Below are 23,610 nucleotides of genomic sequence, written 5' to 3'. Positions count from 1 at the left end.
GTGTGTTAGTTATCATCAAACCCCACTCCCTTCATTTCTTACATAAAAAAAAAATTGTTTGGAGCAGAAAATGTCTGCAGCCAGGACATTTGCTGTTTTCATTCCTAGCCTCCCTTAAAGCAAGGATGGACCATAGGACAATTCCAGTCACTGAAGAAGAAGAAACCTACTCTGAGGCTTCTACAGTAGGTTTTGATAAAAGGTAATTTTTTGATAAAAGAGACTCTTTCTCTATTTATATTGTGTATCTGGTATTCTGGGGTGAAAACATAGCCTGGAACTGCAGGCTACCATCTTGAGACTGTAAAGTGATTAACACAGGACAAAGAGCCAACATACCCCAAAGACACGCGTTCTTGATGGACTCATTGATGAACCTTTAAGCTTCTCATCATAGAACTGATTATTGAGTAAACAATGGATACTCCTGAGGTTTAAGACAGTTGTTTCTATTTTTCTTGCATCTGAACATATACTAATTAATCCATGAAATCTCTAGTTCTTGCTTTTGTCACAATATTTCACACTTTTCTCAGACAGTAGGAGCAGGAAAAAAGACATTGAAAGACAAAGTAAAACTTGGACTGAAACTTGCTAGTTAGGGACCTTGATTAATTCGGTTAATTTCTTTGAACCTTTAATAAAACATAAAAGGAAAAATTATCAGATGTTCCAGTCATTTGGGCAAACTTAATTTTCCACTAGCAATTTCTGAACAAATGAGAAATTTTAGATTAATAGATTTATTTATTGTAATTGACTTACAGCTGAACATGCTGATAAAGTAAGTTGTAAAATGTAGTCCAGGTTTCCTAAGCCAACAGAGCAGGGGCTGGCATGGTCAGTGAAGGAAACAGAGCGTTTTAGATTGAACATGACTTTAGCTTCCTAAAAGAATAGGAACAGACCCTGACATCCATAGGTAGAGTGTTCTTGTTCTGAGATAACGAGTCTATGGTGTGCCTTGATCAAGCTTGACAAGCTTTTGAGCAATCAGAAAGTTAAGAACATTCTTGATTGACTACAGGCTCTTCCTTCAACTCTTGCTTACCAGATCAGAGCAGAGTGCGCCCCATCTGTGCAGAGTTGAAGTGCAGCTGGTCTTAGTTGGGAGGATTTTAGCATATGTATTGTCAAAGTTGCTGGATTCAAAATGGAGCCACATGTGTGAAACCCTGACACAATGGAGCCAGGGAATACCTTGAGGAAGGCCTCTCATGCATGAGTTGTCTTGATAATAGGAACTATCCTAAGAAAATTTTCCATATCACAGTTTACTACAGGAGACCTGCAAAGGGCAGGTGGCAACCAAAAACAGGTAGCCACTTAGGCAGCTCAGTTGCCTGAGATGCTGTCTTGTAAACTTAATCCAATGAAACAGCCTGCTGTGAGTTTAAAATTAGAAGTTTTACCCAGCAATTGCCATCAATCACTCATCAGAGGTTGCCAATGCAGAAAGATATGGCCTGCACCAATGAACTTTCTTTCCCAACAACTTACATAAGTTTCTTCTTCCTGATAAAATCCAGAAATTTTCCCTTGTTCTTCAGATATACTGGAGGCCACCCTGACCTGTGTGTCTTGAATTGCATCTAATCTTTACGTTGTTCCAAGTAAAACCCTTTTGCTAGGAGATTCACCTCTATATTTAACATTGATGGTGTTAAGCTGGCAATGTACTCCAGACCAACGACTTGTCTCTCAGGTTTTGAGATGGCACAGAGCCAACCTTAGCTTTCATTTGGAGATTTTTCTTTCCTTTCAACCTTGTAGATCAGCTTTCCATTTGTGGCCAGAAACAAAGAACCCAGTCTTAATTTCAAGAGAAAGTATTTTTTTTTCCTTTTAAGTGAAAAAGGAAGAAGTGTAAAACAATTAGGCATGGTATGTGAAACTGAGGCTATAACTTAGAACTTCTTTCTCTCTCTCTCTCTCTCTCTCTCTCTCTCTCTCTCTCTCTCTCTCTCTTTCTCTCTCTCCCTCTCCCATGAGGCCTTCACCCAGTTTGGCCTTGAACTCACCATCCTCCTGTCTTAAGTCTCCCCAGTAGCTGAGATTACAGGTACGCACCCCCCACCCCCAGCTCATAATCTGGTTTTTCAGTCACAATGGCTCTTCTTCTGGTAGCTCACTCCAAATCTGCTCCAGGCAGGATAAATGAAAATAAATCCAAACAGAGAAACATTATCCTGAAGCTGCAGCACACAAAGCCAAAGTCTCCACAAAGGAAAGACATCAGGTTTCTTTTTATAGTAACAGAAACTGGAAGATAACATTCATAAGGTGTTCCGAGAAACCGACAGTTACAGAAATAAAGACTAAGTTAACCATGAGCAGATTGAAAAAACAAACAAACAAAAAAAACTAACAAAACATATATTTTATGATGAAAGAAATAAAATCCTGAAGAAAGAAGAGAGGTAGAATAAGGAAATAGAAAACATAAAACAAGAAAAAATTAACTATAAACAGGGTGGAATGGGAAAATATCAGGTAAGGAGAAATGGAAGGGATGAGCAGTTTCATGAAATAAGTTTCAAGTTTTTACATGGTTTTGACTAAGAATGGAAAAAATAGATCACCTTTAGACTTCTGAAATGAAGTATACATTCTCAAAGAACAAATAAGAGATTTTTGACTACTATGAGAGTAGAGATAATAAGATAATTATAGAATTGGTTAATAGAGTAAAAGGCCAGGGGGAAAAAAAAGGAAGAGAAAGAATCTCAGAAATTCCAGGGAAAATAGCTCAGAATAAGAGAGTCAGAAATATAATTCTACAATGATCAACACTCAAAGTAAATGAAAATTGATTGAATTTTATGGTTAAAAATACTTCTTACTAAATTATATTTTAAACTAGAGTCTCATCATGAGTTAGTTATTTAAAAAAGTGTACAAAATACAGGGAAAACAAAGAGTTAACAGAAAACTATAAAAAATTAAACTATTAATTCAAAAAAAGCTAGCATAGAAATACTAATATCCGCAAAATATACGTAAGAATAAAATGCCATTTTGAATAGAAAAGTTTGCTACAGGAAAAAAGTACCTAGGAAGATATAAAAATTCTCAATTAGTATTCATTAATTTGCACAATCTTCAATTAGCAAAAGCAAGCATTAATGGATTACAGAAAGAAAATTACAAATCCAAAATTGTAATGAGAAAGTCTGACAAAAATCTCTCAGTAGTTCATTTACCTTAAGGAAAAAAGGTAGTGTAATTATAGAATATTCTAACAGCTTTATTGAGGTATAAATGATATATAAAAAAAACCCTTCACATTTAATGTACACAATTTGACGAGTTTGAATTTATACATAGATATAGGAAAACACCTCCCAAATTAAGATGATAAACATATCCATTAACCTCCCAAACTTCCTGGGCTTTTGGTTTTGTTTGTTTTTGGTGATAAGAACACCTAGCTTGCGACCCACCCTTTTAATAAAGTCTCTATGCATAATACTTATGTCAATATAGAACTCTTTATCTTACGTAGTTAAAACTCTATGCCAATTGAACAAGCGCCCATTTCTCCTTGACCTCATAGGTGCTTGGTAACCACTGTCCTATTCTCTGCTCCTATGAGTTTGACTAATTTCGATACCTCATGTTAGTGAAATCCTGAAGTATTTGTCCTTCTATAACTGGCTCATTTCAATTAGCATAATGTTCTCAAGTTTTATCCATACTGTGAAAATAGCAGAATTTCTTTTCCCATGATAAGGAAACAACACAAAGTCCATCTACAAATGGGTAAAGATAATATGGATTGTGCACCCTTTAAAATCAAGGAAGCAGAATCATTTTAATTTTTTTATTTTTAAGTTACTTATTTAATAAAATATCTTCATTTAAAATTATCCCTCACATTGAGGAAATTTTGCAAGATGATGGATATGTTTACTATCATTTTGGGGGTAAATATGTATAAAACAAATTGAATACTCTACATTTGTGCATTTAATTGTCAATTGTACCTCAAAGAGGATATTCGTATGAAAAACAATAACAAAAACAAGAAAAATAAATAAATAAAACTATCCTCCCTCAACAATGTGAAAAAACAGTTTCTGTTCTAAAAAAAAAAAATCAATTACATGAACCACACACTGATCACAAAGTAAATTCTCAGCAGCACTGAAGAACTGGGATCTAAATTATGGGGCATTTCCTCTGATCAACATAAAATTAAGTCATAAATCAATTCTAATCAGAACTTTAGAAAAATCTGTGTTCAGATGAAAACAAAACAAACAAATAATCCTGTCCATAAGTTGTGGGTCAAAACAAGAGATGATAGGAATGGGAAAACTGAAAGGGATTCTTGCAAAGCCACTTCCACAAGTGCACAGGAAGCCTGGTGGGCACCTCCTAGTCCTTGTTTGAGTTCCTCTGCTTGGCAGCCCGTGACAAATGACTCATTCATTACACAGCTTTCTTCACTGGCCCTTTGGAGTACTTTGTAGTCATCAGCCACAAGGGCCCTGCCTCCTTTGCTATTTCCTTCTTTTCTCTCCAAGTGCTCAACAAAGACGACCAAAAAAGTAGGTCATTGCATTGTTTCCTTCTCTGACCCATGACATGTTCTTGAATACCTCCTTTAAACTGGTGACTCCCATGTTGGATCCCCAGATCTCAGACTTAGACCTCTTCCCTGTGCATCTCTAATAAGCCTGCCAGAATCCATACTCTTGCTCCTCTCCTGGCTCAATTAATTTATAGACTCTTGTTATATATCAGTTCATAGTACCCTGTCTTTCTAGTTGCTCAGAACCCAAATCTGTTTTTTTTTTTTTTAATAGATTATTCTCTTGGTTTCTTATTCTACACATTCGGTCACTAGAAAATTCTGTTGGCCAGTCTTTCAAAATATATCCAGAATCCTGCCACCCTATTTTATACAACTGGCTGCTCCTTCAGCCTCTCTCTTGCAACACACTGCCTATCCCTGGTCTTGTTGCTTTTACTGTTTCACCCCTATAGTCAATTTTAACATCGCTCTCAGAATGAGGATCTTAAAATGAAAATAAAAATACATTATTCCTTGACTCAGAATCCTCAATCTTCATTTTATTTAAATGAAAACCTTCCACCTTACAATGGCCCACAGGCTCTGAAGATCTCACCCTCCATGTTGTCCCTTGGTCCTTGGCTGTTCCTCAGTGTGGCAGCATAACCCATGCTGAGGCTGCCCTGGGCTGGGAACAGGAATGCTCCTTCCCTTGGTCTGGCTCCCTCCTATGCCTTGTTCGGTCCTGTGCCCAAATTCACCTGAATTCCTGTCTTAGTGCGTTTTCTGCTGCTACAATAGAACTCTGGAGATTGGATAGCTTACAGAGGACAAAATTTATTTGGCTCACAGTTCTGGAGGCTGGAGGGACTATGGTGCAGAAGTTGCATTTGGTGAGGGTCTTACTTCTTATGGGGACCCTGCAGAATTCTGAGATGGGCACATGACAGCAGGAGCATACCCAAGACACAGAGCCAAATTGCCTTCTATAATAGACTCAATATTGAGGTAACCCATTAACCCATGAATGGATTAGTCCATTCATGTGGGAAGAGCCCTCAAAACCTAATCACCTCTTAAAAGTCCCACCTTGTCTCATCTCTTTTTTTGGGGGGTGGAGAGAAGATACTGGGGATTGAACTCGGGGAACTCAACCACTGAGCCACATTGTATTTTGTTTAGAGACAGGATCTCACTGAGTTGCTTAGGCCTTGCTTTTGCTGAGGCTGACTTTGAACTCTCCACCTGCCTGCCTCAGCCTCCCAAGCCGCTGGGTTTATAGGCTTGCACCCACACACCTGGCTTGTCTCATCTCTTAATATTCATATGGTGATTAAATTTCATGATGGTGTATTGGTGGGAATGGTACAAATCATAATATCCATGGAACCCCACCCACAGCTCCCATATACCCTTGCTTTGAATCTTCATTGATTCCTCCATGACATTTATCTCCTTCTAACAGAGATCAGGAGGCCCCTAGGGTTCTGCACACACCTCTCCCCGCAGCCATTAGAATGTAGGCTCTTCAAGGGTCAGAGTTTGGATTTTTTTTGTTCACTGCTACGTCCATGGCACCCAGAGCCATTCACGGAACCCAAAGCATGTACCTAACTAATATTTGCTGAATGAATTGAATAGTAAATAATAATGTTGATGTTACATAAAAATGTGTGGGATGCAGATGAGTAGAACCTAAAAGGACATTGCCTTAAATGTTTATATTAGCAAGGAAAAACCACAGAGTATTAACTAACTAAGCATCTTAATTTAAGAAATAATAAAAACAGAATATTTAACTAATGGAATATGCCGCAGTCTGACTGGGCACAATTCAGGAGCCACTTATTATTATTACTTATTATCACTTATTATTCAACAGGAATAAGTGAAAAGAAAGAAAATTGAAAATTAAAAATATACGGTCAGAATCTGATGAAATGAGAATATTAAGCAAAACAGAAACTGACCCAACATTAGTTTCTGGGATGTGAAAAAGCTGTACTGTCTAAGCCACTAGCCACATGTCACTGTTAAGTAGCTTGAATATGGCTACTAGTCAGACTGAGAACCTTTTTCAAACATAAGTTTAATTTTAATTAATTTCAATATCCACATGCATATGGTGATAGCATCTGGTAGCACAAATCTAAAAAAAAACACAAATTGACATGCACTCTAACTATGGAAACACAACAGACTAGTATAATGTTATCTGGACTCTCAATCTTTTGTTATTCAGAACTTTAGAAAAATCTGTGTTCAGATGAAAACAAAACAAACAAAAAATAGTGTCTATAAATTGTGAGTCAAAACAAGGTATGATAGAAATGGGAAAACATAAAGGGATTCTTGCAAAACCACTTCCACAAGTGCACAGGAAGCCTGGTGGTCAACTCCTAGTTCTTGTTTGAGTCCCTCTGCTGTGAGCCTGTTATTCAGATTTCCATTACTGTAACAAAATACCTGAGATCAGCTTTAAAAAGGAAAGGTTTATCTTGGCTCTCAGTTTTGGAGGTTTCAGTCTGTGACTGGTTGGCCTGTTGCTTTTGTGATAGTACCTCATGGTAGTATCACATGCTGGAGATAAATCTTCTTACCTTACAGTAGTTAGGAAGAACACAGGAGCATGCATGCGAGAGAGAGAGAGAGAGAGAGTAAAGCAGAGACAGATAGGGATGGGGAATTGGTGTCCCACAGTCCTGTTCATGAACACACCCCCAGTTGGCCTAATTTCTCCCTCTAGGACCCACTTCTTAAAGGAACCATCACCTCCCAATAGCACTGCAGACTGATGACCAAACCTTTTAGCACATGGCCCTTTAAGAAACTTATCCAAATCTTAGTAGAGAATAATTAGACTTACCTCAAGTGACCATCAGCATTATAAATTCATTATAATACATTTTTTTCCAATATAAAGTTATTTAAATTTAAAATTTGTTAACCAGAGCTGTTGGGTTGAATAATAGGAAAATGCCAATATTCAATTACAACAATTTGAAAGATTCTAATGCCTCCATGAATATATTGAAATTTCAAAAATTTCTATTCACTGAAGAAAGCAAACTGTGTAACAGTATATAGAGTACCATGCTGTATGTTTAACATTTTAAAGCTACAGATTTATTTTTCTAGAATAGAATTATATGCAGGAAAGTTGTTTATGATTCTCAGCTAAACTCACAGAAGTTTGTAGCTCTAGAATGAGGGGCGGAAATACCCTTGGAGGGGTAGGTAGGGCCCTTGGGTGACTTCATTTCTTGAAAATCTGAAGCTAATGGACAACATATTAGAACTGTCAAAGCTGCTGGTGTGTATTCATTATATCATCCTGTACCATTTGGTCATGTGCTTGAAATACTTCATAATAAAAAAAGAGACAACAGCTAAAAGAAGAAGATGAACATAAACAGCACAGTCTGTACTTCCTTATAGTAGTTAGGAAGAACACAGGTGCATGCAAAAACCTCTGCAGTATGCCTCCTCCTGAAATATCTGACTGCAGGCCAAAGCTCCTGGAGCACAAGCCATGCCTTTCAGAAGCAGCTTATACAGGAGACAGACAGCACAGTTCTCAGTTCTCCTGTCTGTTGATTGATTGGGGTCTTTTGGGATCAGGATGGCATAAGGAAGCAACAAAAAAAGCATGGATAAGATAGACACCTCCTATGTCCACTCTTGGTGACTCTGCAGGACCACTATGAGGATATCAGGCCACCAAGCTAAATTTCACATGACAGTAAGCCTGCTAGCACCATGGAGAGATTTATCTCTTTCATAAATAACCTAGGATAATCAATCTATAATGCACTCACCATCCCACCAGGGCCATCCCAAGTCCTGTTTCCTCTAGGAAGTTATTGTCTGTCCTCTGAAGATCCCTTTTCTCCAAGTTCCATGCCCCTGCCCAACTCCAGTTGTCAAAGGCAACTGGCCACCATCCATCTGGCTGCAGAAACAGAGTGAAGCAGCTCAGGGTCATAGCACCATTCTGCTTGCCCCATTGGTATAGAATTCCTTGTTTGTGTTTGCTCTGGCCAAGGGAGATGCAGAGAATTAGGAGCTACACAGCTGGACGTGGGAATATCACTGGTAGTGATAGAGATGTTGATGAGGGGCTTCCTCAATTTATTCCCAGATCAGACCAGCCCACTCAGTCACAGGCAAGGCATTCTCAGATTGGACCTACCTATTCAGTCTCAGGCAAGAGGAGAGCTTCAGGCCTTCTGTGCCCGAGAGCCAAGGCATGAAGGTGCAAAGTCAATTTGGGATCCCATCGGTGGTCAGATTCTTGACAGATGAACAGGAGAGAGTAAGTTCTCTCTGCATATGAGCCTGCTGCTGCTCCCAAATGTACTGGACATAGGATACACTCCTTCCCTCCATTCCCAGAGGGCATGGGAATGCAGAGGAATTAACCTGTAACTAAGGACAGGCCCTTCTGTGTACAAGGGTCATTTGGGAATTTCCTCAAATAGGACCTCCCAAGCTTGTTAAGATGATTAAATGAGATCATGAGAGTCCATGGTGAGAGGAGTTGCTTGCATTCTTCCTCCATAACAAAGGTGATGATAATATCAATGAGTAGGAAAGAGTTATGATTGACCTAACTCTACGTCACAGCCTGAGCTCCTGCCAGTGAGCAGGTTTCCCTTGTGACTGCAACTGTGATGTGCAGGAAGAAGGAGCCAGGACCTCTGAGTACAGACCTCAAGCCTGTGCCTGTGTCCATCTCTGTCTCATGACTGTAGCTGGGATGTACAGGACGAAGGGGCTGTGGACACTGGGTCCATGTGTGTGCTTGGTACCAGCCTTTCCCCTGTGATGGAATGTGGGTAAGACACATAGGATTAAGGGGATGTGGGCACTAGGTGCAGACCCCATGCATCTCCTCTGCCCAACTCTGCCCCTCACTTGCATAAATCCAGCACCAATAGGTTGGCCTGACCACTGGGGGTAGGAATGCCATTGTTACTATATTGTGCCTGTGAATACAGGTGTGGGGGAGGGCACAGGGATGGGAGGAAGAGCTGACAAGTGGAGCTGATACAGATGAAGGACCCTTGCCCTCCCGTCAACCTCCCTGGAGACAGATCAGTCTGAGGCAGGATCCCAGGGCCAGACTAACACAGTTCTCTTCCCAAGTGTCAGTTGTTCTGGTGGAGTGATTGTGTGCCAGAGCCCAAAATAATTTATCACACCAGTCTGTTTAATGAGCACAGACATTCAGTTTGGAGCATAATGAAAATAAATCTCTGCAAAGTGTTTTTCAACTGATTCCCCATTTAGGGTCTGTCACATTATTGTGGCTTTCTGGTTTACAAAATAAGTCTACATGAAGGCACACTTACAATCTCCTAAAAATTGTTTTTCCCTACCCCTTGTTGATTTCATAATATGGCTTTTCCTTTATTCCTTTTCTGTATCAGGTACAGAATGTGCCTGGCTCCCCAGTGCCATGCTAGTTACTCAGTCTGCTGAGGGTGACTGAGAATGAGATCTGGGCTCTGCCAGATTCCTAGCACAAGGCATTCATGGGGCAATCCCTGCACACACTGCTATTTTCTAGTTCTGAGGGGTGTGAAGATGCCCCTCACCACTCATCCTTTGGACAGGAGAGCTAATTATGATACAGGATACATAGAAGGAAAGAACAGTTCCCTACCCACTCCCACATGCAAACCCGTGATACACAAGGAAACCCAAAGATGTGCTCATTGACCACGCAGTCAGCCACCATTTATGCACAGAAGGCTTACCTTCTTAACATTTTATTTTACAAACCAAGGGGTTCTTTCTTTCCACCAATAATGGCAGAGGTGGGGGATGGGAGCACAAAGAGGTTACTCTCATTAACCCAATTTTCCCACTTTTGATTACAAAAATTTTAAACAGAAAATTCCATAATTAACATTTTGTTCATTTGTTTCTATCGATTCCTACCAGTCCATCAAACTATTTTATTTTTCCATCCTTTTCAAATTAATGTAGATGTCCTGACAATGCATTCTTAATACTTTATCAAAGTGTGTCTTTAGCCAGCTGTATGTGTGTTCCTTTATTCACAGGTAAAACTTAAACACAGTGCAATGAGCAAGAGAGAGTTATGATTGAACTAACTCTACAGACCTTAAGGGTACCCTTGTACAAGTCTTGAAAAATGCTTGAAAATATGGAGAAAAAATGTCTATGCACATACCATAATGTAAGCTTTTGGTAAAATATGGAACCCCATCTTAGAAAGCGCTCCCTGTACTACACGTCTGTAAAGAGACTGTTCCTCACAGTTGATTGTTTACAGAAGTATTTTGCCCATTATAGAACTGAATATGAAAGGAATTGTACTCTAGGTGATCTTATGTGTAAGACTTCTTTCATTTACTGTTATGTTTTGAGACACATTTACATTGTAGGCTGTGTCCTTAATTTGATCCTTTAATAGATCCAAGTGGACCCGCTGCTGCCATCTTGAATTGTAACAACTATGTTTGCTCCTGAGTCACTCTGGTCTGTTTCCTCACAGAGATTCCCAGGATGCCATAATTCTATGGAACCAAGGGAGTGGTATATGGTGCTCTACGACTGAACTCCGACACCATCAGGACCTGGAATGGGACCACACACGCGTGCTGGCTTGAACGGAGTCATTCTTGTCCTGCCAACTTTATCAGCCCTCTACTTCTAATCCACATTGCCAGATCTACTGGTCTTACTGCCTGATGCTTCTATCAGTAGATCTTCAATAAATTGCACTCTGTGTGATCCTGGATCTGCTGGTCTCTTTCTTTGGTCTCACGGCTCCTTGCAGTTGGTTCTTTTACACTGGATTTTCTTGTAACACTCCTCTTCCTTCTGAGCAACATTTCATTATATGAATATACCACAGTTCATCTGCCCACACTTGTTAATAAACATTTGTGCTATTTTTAATTTTTTGCCTACTTTGAACATATACATAAATGTAATACATATATACAATTTATTAAGAATTCTTGTCTAAAGCTTCTTGGTGGGCATTCTTTTATTTTTATTTTTCCTAGGTAAAATTGAGCTCAGAAACATAGTAAATAAAAACAAAAAACAGATTTAAATTCCGATAAATAATGAATCTTTTTAGTATGTCCCATACAATATTTTATTGGAATATACCCAGAAAATGTTTTTCTAAAATTAAAAATTAACTTGGCATCTTCCTGTACTTTATCTGGTAACAAGAAACTACCACATCTTTTTTTTTTAATCCAAAGTGGCTATACACACATACAGTTTGTTAAAGACACACTTTGCTGAAGTATTAGGAATGTACTCTCCTTTCCCCAGACCTGTTGGAACACTGAGGTGCGGCTATACTCTTTTAGATTTTATCAAATATGTCAGATAATTATAGTTTCTCCATATTTTCACCATGGTCATGGAGAGAGAGAGAGAGAGAGAGAGAGAGAGAGAGAGAGAGAGAGAGAGTGTGTGTGTGTGTGTGTGTGTGTTTAATTTGGATACTTTTAAAAACTGTTTTCATTGGTCCTTTATAATTGCAAATAATAGTGGGAATCATTGTGACACATTCATACATGCACATACCATAATGTGATCAGTTCCATTCCCCCGCACTACTGAAAAGACCTATGCTTGTTAAGAGAAACCAGAGATGTTCAGGAATTTAGGAACACAACTGGAAACCTCTTTAGGCATCACACTATCAAGGATGGAAATGGAGCAATTATATAATAAAAAGGCATCACAGTAAAGGTGGTTGCTCACTCTAGGAAATAAGCGAAAAATCAAAGAAAATGAGACCAGAGAACCACTTCAATCATCCTGAAGATGCAGAAGGAGAGCAGATCAGGGAGCATGGGGGAGGCTGGGAGACTTGCATTTCTCAAGAGGAACATTGGGAAAGGGACACAGGGTTGGGTGTGGGCCCCAGAGAGAAGAGATACCTTTAGCCAGTGGTTCTCAGAGCCTGCTCCTCAAATCAGCAATGACATCTCACCTGGGAATTTGTTAAAAATGCAAATTTCCTGGTCCCTTTCCTCAGACCTGTTGGAACCCTGAAATGAGACAACAATCCACATTTTAGCAATTTTCTAGCTGATTCTGATGCAGGCTTAAAGAAAAAAAATCTCTGCTTCAAGCAAGACTTCTCTCAATTTAGATAATGTGATCTTTTGTTACCCCAATGCATCATATCTAAGATGTTGTTATTTTGTGTATCACTCTGAAAGAAAAATATTACCGATTATTTAAGAAGTCATTGAATGTAAGAAGCAGCTCTATTTCAGAGAAACGTGGGGGCAATGTACATCTTAGAGTCAGTGGAATGTAGCTTTACTAATGTAGTAGAACAGAAGTGTTGTTACAGGGCTGGTACCTTTTGGAAAACTGAGGCAGCACAAATCCCTTCCTTTAAACTTGGATTGTTGTGATCAAGTCAGAAAGATTTCAGACAAGACACTCAGAGTTATAGGTATGGATTTACTAGAAAGTTCTGAAAAGAGGAAAGGGGACACTCTCCTGGGAGAGAGTAGGTCCTCTCAGAAAGTAGAGGAACTACACACACCTCCTGCCCTCCAGTTTTATCGGGGGTCCCAGGGAAGTTTCCAGAGAGTCCCACCCAGATCCACCTTTCTTTCATCTTTTGACTGAATGACATCAGACTTTCAAGTCCCCACTGCCATGACAACTCTAGGTCACTTTGGCTTCTGTTGACCTGTTCTAATTAGAACCTGTTCTTCCATATTTTATGGTGAGTTAGGGAGAATTGCCCTTACCACCCTGAGTTCTGGGGTCTGGTCTATTTAAGAATCACAGATCTCTTCTTCGTCTTCTGGGGTAACTTGTGTTTTTCTTATCAGCATCTTGGTGTCTGCATTTCTCCTGCAGACAACAGGTTGTTTCCTGAGGAACATAACATATCCTGTCCACTTAAGCCGGTCAGGGCCGCAGGTATATTGCTTTTACAAAGAGAATGCCTTGTAGGGGTCAGCACAAAGGGCCCATTTTATTAGAGAATCATTCCCTTAATTTCATGTTCCCATCACTCTAGTCTCTCATTAGGGAACAAAATTTCAGTCCCCAGTGTCAGGATCAAATGGACGAGGGGAAAGTTTTCTAACCAGGCTGCAGAAACAGGAGAATCTCAGAGAAGAGGGTTCTTAGGCACATGACAATTTCCCTGGCTATAGCAAGGATTTCAGCCTCAGGTAAGGAGCTCAGTGTCACCTGGGAAGGGTGAGGTGTGGGAAAGAGAGACCACCAGGTCTGGAAAGCTGGAGGGTGCACATATGTCTGAGAGCAGAGGTCATTTTGGAAGGACATTTTTCCTTGCATGCCTACTGACTCAGCCCCTATAGACTTACGCCTGAGTCCTAGGGCAAGGGGGCTGGCCGTAAAGCTCACTTTCAAATGACTACCTCCAAATGACACAGCATGAACCAAACAGCAGGGTTTGGTTCTGTAGACTCTAGGAAGGCCCATCAGAGTGTTCTGATTTGAGGCACAGTGGACTCACCTACACCTTCCCACTGTTAGAAATACCGTGATGCTGCAAGGAATCAAACACAAGCTTGTACGTAGCTCAGCAAGGCAAACTTTACTTCTGTAGAAGGGCATGCTACTGAGCCTGGCAAGCAGGCAATTGGGTGGGCAGTCCCTGTTTTTATCTCTAACACAGCACTGCCCCTGGCTCTGATGGGAGTAGCTTGGGGCTACAATCTAAGCAACTGGCTAATTTTAAAATTGAGGAGGTCAAAGGAAATGGCTGTAGTTAAAATGGGTTCAATTAGGTCTTATATCCCCATTAAGGCCAAATACTATATTCTGAAAATGGACCCCCCTGACTTTCCATTTCTCACACCACCATCCTCCTAGGAGAACCAGAACTTGCTGGAAAGAGTGTCTGACCTGGAGCCACAGTTTCATCCTTTTTGACGATGAGGATGTTCCAGTTACTCCCTGTAATTCATGTGTCTGGGCACATTGGGGACTTGTCATTACAGGCTTCAGCTGGGACTGGGCAGAGGAGCCTCACCATTCCCACCCAGAGTGGGATTTCTGACCCCATGCAAATCCTGACATCTTAAGGCAGAGAGTGAAAGGGTAGGTCCCAGCCCAGGTTCCTCACTCCTCCAGCTGACCCTGTGGGTTCCACCTTCCCCCTGGCAACCTTAACCATAACTATGGCTAAGACAGTCCATTTACCCAAAAAAGAACATTGGTGCAGCAGAAATAGAGCAGAGATCCGTACATGGGCCATCAGTCCCATCATCCCCCAACACTTCTGCACACCACACTCTGTGATATCGTGAGATACACATTTGGCTTCTGTCCTGCTGTGGCTCAGACCCTAGGAAAAAAGTTCATGCTTCTGGCAGGTGGAATAACACGTAAGGCAAGTTGAGACAGTAGACATGCTATCTTGAAAGGTGGGAGTCTTTACACTAGGTTTTTTTTATGTGCAGACCAAAACAAAGAAAGACATGGTGCCCTTTTCTTTGCCTTCCCCAATTTTAAAAATTACCCAGTCTCCTAGATTGTAGCCCCAAGCTATTACCATCAGAGCCAGGGGCAGTGTGATAAAAACAGGGGGTCTGCCCGCCCAATTGCCTGCTTGCCAGGCTCAGTAGCATGCCCTTCTACAGAAGTAAACTTTGCCTTGCTGAGCAACTTAAAAGCATGTGTCTGATTCTACATAGTGAGTGCATGCTCACAAGCAGATTTATGACCTTGAGTACAAATGCTAGATCGGGGTGTTTATGACCTTGACTTCATACTAAAACACAGGGACCTGGAAGTCTCAGTGACGAAGCTAACTAGAGCCATCTTGGGCCTGCTTCTTACCTCCATTCCTATTTTTGACATAAAACTCTAAGGTCCTCAGAATTTCTGAAGTAATCACATCTTTTTGTGTGCAAATGAGTCAATCAGGGCTGGAAGCCTCTGGATGGCTTAATAAGGGAACTGGTCACAGGAAGCACTAAGGCAGGATTAGAAAGTTGGGAATTTCCATCCTACCACTGAGTCTCCGGGGAACAGAAGAAGCGCTGAAGGTTAAATTGATCACCAGTGGCCAGTGATTTAACTACTTATGACTAAATAATGAAGCCAAAAAGATGGGGTTCTGAGCTAATCATACGGAGGTGTCTGGAGAATAGTGCCCAAGAGGGGTATGGGATTTCTATGCCCTTTCCCACACGCTTCACCTTATACATCTGTATTCTTTGTAATATTAATTTTTTAAAATATATTTTTTAGTTGTAGATGGACACAATACCTTTATTTTATTTATTTTTTTATTTTTATGTGGTGCCGGGATTGAACCCAGTGCCTCACGCATGCTAGGCAAGCTCTCTACCACTAAGCCACAACACCAGCCCCCGTAATATTCTTTATAAAAAAATCAATAAACATAAGTTTAAAGTTTCCCTGAGTTCTGTGCATCACTCTAGCAAATTAATCCAACTGTAAAACATGGGGTAGAAGATCTGGCGGCAGGGTTTGAAGTGGGGATGTTCTTTGGATCAGACACTATCTCAAAGTCAATAGTGTCAGAACTGAGCTTTGGATTGAATTCAAGGATACCCAGCTGGTGTCTGCTGCAGCAGAAATAATTGCTTACTTGCTACTGGGGAGAAATCGTCACACCTTTTTGTGGTCACAGAATTCTTCTGTATTGATTTTTGTGGAGGGAAAGCAGAGGGAGACCAGGACTTCTGTTCTTCCTAACACACTTAGTGTCTTGGGAAACAATAATTGTTTATTACTGCATCTCACTTTCTGTGGTCTGAACAGGCACGGTTCTCTCTCAGGGGCTTTAAAATCAGGTGGTACCTGGTTGGAGTCATGGTACCAGCCTCCTCATTCATGAGGGGTGAGGGGTAGGAATGCTGGCTAAAGCTTCCACCTCTGATGTCTTGGAGTGACCAGGGCTTCATCATCTCATGGCAGCTGGGTTCCAAGATTAAGTATGTCAAGGCAGACAAGAGTTAGGAGGAAACTGTTAATTCTCTAATGAACGATACTTGGAAGTCCCCCAGTGTCACTAAATCCTGTCGGGCTGAAGGAAATCTTGAAGCCCACATTTAAGAGAAAATGATTGAGATTCTACCTCCTGCTGGGAGGCATGCCAAATAATTTTCACATGGGATTTAAAATCACCACAATTTTTAAAAAGCTCTATGTTCTGTACCTGCATAGGGATAACAAACCAGGGGACCAGAGAATTCACATACTTAAGAGATTTGACCTGCTGATTTCACCAGAGCTGTACTTTCTGTAAGATTCTGCAGAGGGGAAGGCTGTTGTTATTCATGGCCACCATCACTTACTACTTTGTATGTGTGGACACATGCTGTGGCTCATTAAGAAGCCAAAAGGGATTGATATCATTCACTACTTGCCATATTTTGCACAGCAATAGGAAGTGGGCAATATGAGCTGCTGATGTCCTTGGCCATGACAGTGGTCAGTGGAACTAAGAATGTTCGAGGAGGGTATCAGAGCTGACATGCTGTGCAGCCCCTGAAGAATGGCTGGCAGTGTCTGTGTGCAGGGTGGGAATCAGATCTAAAGGGACCTATCCTTACTCACGTCACATTTGACATTCCCTAACTCCCCAGCCCTAAAACTAATTCATGAGGCAGAACTTTCTCTGGTGAGAGGACCTACTTGCTGGACAGTGATAGCAAGTGCCTGTATCCTGGCTTGTCACTTCTTCTCCTCTGAGTCCTGAGCAGGTTATGTTTTTCTTGCTGTGCCCAACACCTGATTGTGGGTCTGTGTCTATGTCTCGGTGTCAGTCTGGGTGTTTTGTGTTCCTTTGTGAATATGCCTGTGTGTGCTTGTGTTTTTCTGTGTATGTGTGCATGTGTGATCTATTGACAGGAAATTCTTTGGAAAAAAAGAATGCACCTATTATATTGAGCAAGCATCTTTACTTTTCCGATTCCCGTTTCATATATCTGTAAAGGAGGACATTAGCTCCTGCTCCTGGACTTCCTGTGTGAATTAAATAGGCGGATGGGGATTTGTGAAGCAGCAGAAGCTGCTGTTGCTATTGTGATCAGCACCACATTGCAAGAGATGGGCAGGATCCCCTTTGCAGACTTTCTGTGAAGGGAGGTGCTGGAGAAGGGATCCCCACAGTGGCCACAGCTGGCACTTGTTGTCCTCTGGGGGGTTTGGATGCAAGAGCATCCAGGACTGAACTGCCAGGCTTCTTTCTAGTCCTCAGCTGAGTAAACACCTTTCTTGTCTTAATTACCTCCCTGGGGGCTGAGCACTCAGGTTCTCAAGCGAAAGGGCCAGAGAATTGAAAAATGAGAGTTTTAATGAAAAAGCAAGCCAGCCTCCAAGTGGGCCCTTCTTATAATAATGAGAGCCCCACACATGCCCTTATCTTGTTAATGACACCTACCCACATCTTCTTATTCTCACACAATCTTTTGGGGTGATTTTTTTTGTTGGAAAACATTTTCTGCAAAAGTAGAACTGAGCAACAAGGAGCTGTTTGATTCACTGTTTTCTTCTGGTTGGGTAGGCGTGGCCAGAAAGAAGATAGGGATGAGCCCAAGCAGCAAGTCTGTCAAGTGCCAGGGTTTCAATGGAATAGGGATGAAGAAAAGGCCCAACAGGGTAGTGAGAGGACACTAGGCCAAAAATGAACCTGGCGGCCAGAAATCCACCCTATTCACGAGTTCTTCACTGTTAAAATCTAATCTGGTTTCCAAAAAGGAATAGGATGTCTTGGTAGACCCTTTAAATCATCTAATCCAATGTCCCCTGTTAACGGGTTTCTTGGCTACTTTGGTAAGGCACATGGTTTGGAAACCAAACCTCCAGACCCCAATGTGCAAACAGACTTGAAAGCAATGAAAATAGTGAATATTTTTGAAGTGTTTATTAGACTACGTGGCATTTTTTTTCCTTTTTGGTACAGAGGATGATTGAACTCAAGGACACTCAACCACTTAGCCACATTCCCAGCCCTGTTTTGTATTTTATTTAGAGACAGGGCCTCACTGAGTTGCTTAATGACTCACCATTGCTGAGACTGGCTTTGAACTCGCAATCCTCCTACCTCAGCCCCCCCAGCCATTGGGATTACAGGCATGTGGCACCGCGCCTGGCACACAAGGCTTCTTTTAAGGACTCTACATGCTATCTATCCACATGCATTAACCTACTTTTTAAAAAATTTGTTGTAGTTGTTGATAGACGTTTATTTTTTATTTATTTTTATGTGATGCTGAGGATCGAACCTAGTGGTTCACACATGTGATAAAAGACCCCTACCACTGAGCCACAACCCCAGCCCACATTCACCTACTTTTATAGTGGAAGAAAGTCAAGCACAGAAAATCTGAAGTATATTTAGATACTACAGAATAACAGGGTCTAAGCTTTATGATAAGAGTCTAATCATGATAACAGTTACTATTGATACTGTATATGGGGCAGACTGCACACCAGGCATCTATACATATTCATCCTTTACATCAGTCCTATGGCACACATCTTTGACAAATGATAAAACTGAAATTCAAACATGAAATCCAGGACATTTTTCCACTCCCAGTGCTGATGAAGCAACGTACCCTGGAATGGTGAGTGCACAATTCTGACTTTCTTGCTTCCCTATTTCTTTGTTCTCGGATAGTTGCACATTAATATCTCTATTATATTAAAGAAAGCACTGCTTTGAGTCTTTTTTGATCTCTGGAATGAAAAAAAGGATAAAAATTCACTACTAACTATGTTAGTTAACTTTGTTTTGCTGTGACAAAATACCTAAGGTAATCAAGTTATAAGGAAAAAAAAGATTTATGTTGGTTCATAGTTTCAGAGAGTTCAGTCCAAGTTACTTGTCCTCATCATTTTGGGTTTGAAGCAGCTGAGACCATAAAGTACAGCAGAGAAAACCCATTCTCCTCATGGTAGCCAGGAAACAAAGAGAAAATAGGAGGGGTTAGGGTTTCAGCACACCCTTCAAGACCCCACCCACTAGGTCCCATCTCCTAAAGGTCCCCCACCTCCTAGTAGTGCCACAGACGGATGACCAAGTCTTCAGCACATAGAACTAAAGGTATTTAATACCCCAACCATACTACCCATCAGGTGCAGCAAGTCATTCTAGATTTGGGTTAGGATGTCAAGGAAAGGAATCATAGCTGTTTAGAACATTGTAGCATGAGATAAAGTCACTGAGCAAAGGAAGAACAGGAATTTCCTGTTGTGTAATAGAGAATTTGTCTAGTCTTGGTGCTTAGTTCCTGGAAGATGTCCTCTAAGTCTTTGGAATGATAGGAGCATCTTTGTTATTCACCCTGGGCTTCTCAGACCACACTGGACCTGTGTTTCTGGTAATAAGGTAACTCCAGCGGGGCCTCAGGATAGTTTCAGGATGGGGAGTGGTCATTCAGGGAAGACTAGGGAGTTGGGGCTCTGAGCGGGGGGATACCAGCCTGATCTCCTGATGCCATAACGGATATTTATGGAATGGAACTGCAGTAAAAACTCTGGACACCAGGGCTTGGGTGAGCTCTGTTGATGATGTATTTATTATGAGAGGATGGGAGGAAGCTGTATCCTGAAGGCACAGAAGCTTTATTTCGATTCTTCCACACTTCACATTATGCATTCTCTTTTCTTCTGCTTCAGATTTGCATTCCTTTACCATTATAATGCCATAACTGTAAGTAGTCTGCTTTCCTAAGTTTGGTGAGACTTTCTGGCATTTATTGAACCTTAGGTGGTAGTAGGAATCCCCAGATTTCTAGCCCAAAGCGTGGCTGTCCCAGATACCCTTGAGTTTGCAGCTGGTATCTGAAGAGACAGCAGTTTATGGAGGATGTTCACCTGTGAATTCTGGCCCAATTCTGGCCCCCTCGAGTCAGAAATGCATTGTCTGTCCTTTCTTATCCAGAGAAGATGGACAGGGAGCATTCAGAACAAAGGTCAGAGCCTGAAAAGTTCATTTTCCTTGTTTACTGGAATTATTCTCTTCCCCAACCATCACCGCCACAACAAGAAGGAGTCCGTAAAGAACCACTTTGCAAGTTGATATGAGAATTCATGTAGATAATGAATAGAAAGAGCCAAATAGATTGCTTAGCATATAGTATGCAAATATTTTATTAACGTAATAAAATATTCACATTAGAAAACATTGCTTAACTCCCAAAGTAAATTGAACACTGTGGTCCCATATTTTCTCCTAAAGTTCTGGTTATCAAAGATTTCCATCTGAACTTGGTCACCCTGGAGCCCTGAAAGACCCAATCAATCAGGGGAGGAACTTGGTATCTATCAGGGAAGGTAGGCTGTGGTTCTTCAAGATTTCACTATGTGCATTGCAGAGACATGGCAAGGGTGGCAGAGGCAGAGCCAGATGGCCGAGGTCACAAGGCAAGGGCAATGAGATTATAGCCACAAGGAATATCCCCAACTCCTTCCACATGTATGACTGAAGGGAAAGCACAGAAGTGAGGTGAGGTGGTGGCTTGAAATGGTACATTTGGCCTTTAGTTCAGGTACTTCTAACTTAAATACTGACTGGATCCCACAATCTTCAGGTGATTTCCACCAATGAAATTCTCCCAAAACTAATTTGCAATGAGGGGACTCAGCCCTATCCTCTTACAAATCTCAAGCCTGTATACATGGAGGATTCTTTGATCCAGCCCAAGGAAGAAATGGAATCACTAAGTGACAATTCTTCATCACATATTACATGCCAAACATCTCGTAAGCTTTATGCCGTTGGCTAAGTGCAAAGCTCTTCCAGGCAGGAATTAATATTCCCATTTTAAGGGTGATAAACTTGAGGTTCGGAGAGTCCTTTCTATATGCTGCTCACAGCCACAGAGAGTGTTAGTGGGCAGGAATCCTGGATTTCCTTTGATCTTTCACAATCCCACAATATTTCTGTGGAGTTGGTAGAAGGAAATGGGAATGCCTAAACAAATAATTCCGGTTATTTAGTCTATGAGAAGGAGAATAAAAGAGGCTTACAGAATTGTGGAGGACATAAAAAGGAGAACATGGATTTAAAGTTCCTTCCTTGTTGCAAACCTTTGGATTTCCTATGGTAGCTCAAAACTTCCAAGATTGTCAGAAGTACCAAAGGCTAGAAACCATTAAGAGCTTTAGGCTACTTTGCTAAGCTACTTCACAGCTTAATGTTAAGAATTCTGCTTTTGCTTGATCTACATCCATGAACTGTCCCAATAGACATGAGCATCCACTGAGACATTCGGCAAATCTTTCTGATGCCCTGTCTGCAGGTGGAATATTAACTAAGAGGACTAGTTAAATGAAGATGTGGATAGTCCAAACACAATGTGTGTGCAGCTGAAATTTTCTGCTGTTAAGTAAAGTTAAGTGTAAGAGTGAATATTTAAAGATTTTTATGTCTAATGCTAACTTTCCATTAGACTTTATTTTCTCATTCATGTTTTGGAGAGCCTGGCTGATATATTCCATTTTATTATCCTTCGCATGTTGTCTGTTTCTGGATTGGGTTCCAAAATAATTTGGAGTGAGAAAGGAATTCACACCAAGGCTGGAGGGGGTGGAGCAAAAAGTTGCATGTGTGGGCAGGAGGAGAACTGAACCAAAGAGAGCACAGAGGCTTGGGAAGCAAGCAGCACCCAACATGTAGAGAAGATAGGATCAGGGAGAAGCAATTGCTGCAAGGTGAAGAGGGTAGGGTCTTCCTACAATAGGCCCAGTATCATAACCCTTCATAGATGCTGAGATAGTGGCCACATGGTCCAAGCTACAGCATTTTATCCAGACACCCTGTTTCCCCGACCCTTTCAAACATTTCTGCATTTGGGGGCCTTTCATATTAGTGTCATAACCACACTTTTTGTTTTCTAACCATTCATCATAGTATGTCTCACAATGCTGGTGTCAATTTCAATAAAGAATCTGACCCTCAATTCCTTTGTATGTGAAACAGGGGAGACAATACTTAATTCACAGAATTCATAAGAGAAAAACAAGAAAACATCTCCGACATGACACTTATTCCAACAAAGAAAAATACAGATATTCTTAAGTACTCCTTATTAGAATTACTGGGGCTAGTGCCACTGGTATGGCAGACTAGATTGAAGGTCAGTGTTGAGAAGGACAGTTTTAAACACTTTTACTGTTAACCTAAACTTTTCCTTTGTCTCTCAGGACCATAGTCAACTGTCTATTGGATTGCAGATGTGATCTCCATCCGTTATCTATCCATCCATCCACACATCCCTCTTGGCTCCATCCATCCATCCATCCATCCATCATTCATCCAGTGGTTCAATTAATATTGATTGAGTTCTCCTTTCCACTTTTCCACACATTTTACCTCCAAACACACTTCTTCATTTGAATCAATCGTCCATTTCCATTTCCTGATGAGTGAAAACCACCCACCCTTCCTGGTCTAACCTTTTTGACTCATTTAGACAGTTATTTTATCATACTCCTTCTTTCATCACCCTCTAGATGGAATGAAGACTATTTCTTTCTCCTTCTCAGAAAGGTCTTCTCTCATAGCCTATTTCTCATTTAAAAAAATAAGCCCTTGGAGTAAAGGTGAGGAGAAGTAATATCCGTGGAGCTCTTGGGCAGACAGAAGCATCCTTTCCCTGACACCTGGTGCTCCTGGTTTTCCTTCCCTGAGCTAACAGGAAGCTTTGCAGGAGTGCTCACAGGTTAATAGCCTGGCAGAGGAGGCATCTGAGTAACTCACTTAAGAGTGTGATTATCTGGGGGAAATAAAAAGAAATTAGAGAGATGCCCCTTTAACCCAACTACCTAGTTCTGAAAATTGTTCAAGACAGAGACTTTCCAAGATGGTAAAATATCTGCAGGATTCATTTGACTTTTGCAAAGAAGGACTTTCATTTTTTTTTTCAAAAACCAGGAATTAAGCCTTGTCTCTGGGGCCTTTTCTTGTATTCTGCCTTTGAAAGTGTTAAGCGTTCTCTGTTCCTGCAAGGGCCATAAGCAAAGATGAAAGGGAAGAGTTCTTACATCAGCTACTTCTACTGTAGCTCAAAGAGCCCATTTGCAACCACATCGATATCACTACATTAGAC

This window comes from Urocitellus parryii, chromosome 1 (genome assembly GCF_045843805.1).
Source record: "Urocitellus parryii isolate mUroPar1 chromosome 1, mUroPar1.hap1, whole genome shotgun sequence".
In the NCBI taxonomy this organism is placed as follows: Eukaryota; Metazoa; Chordata; class Mammalia; order Rodentia; family Sciuridae; genus Urocitellus; species Urocitellus parryii.
The sequence above is the reverse complement of the archived record's forward strand: the minus strand, read 5'-3'. Positions refer to the sequence as shown.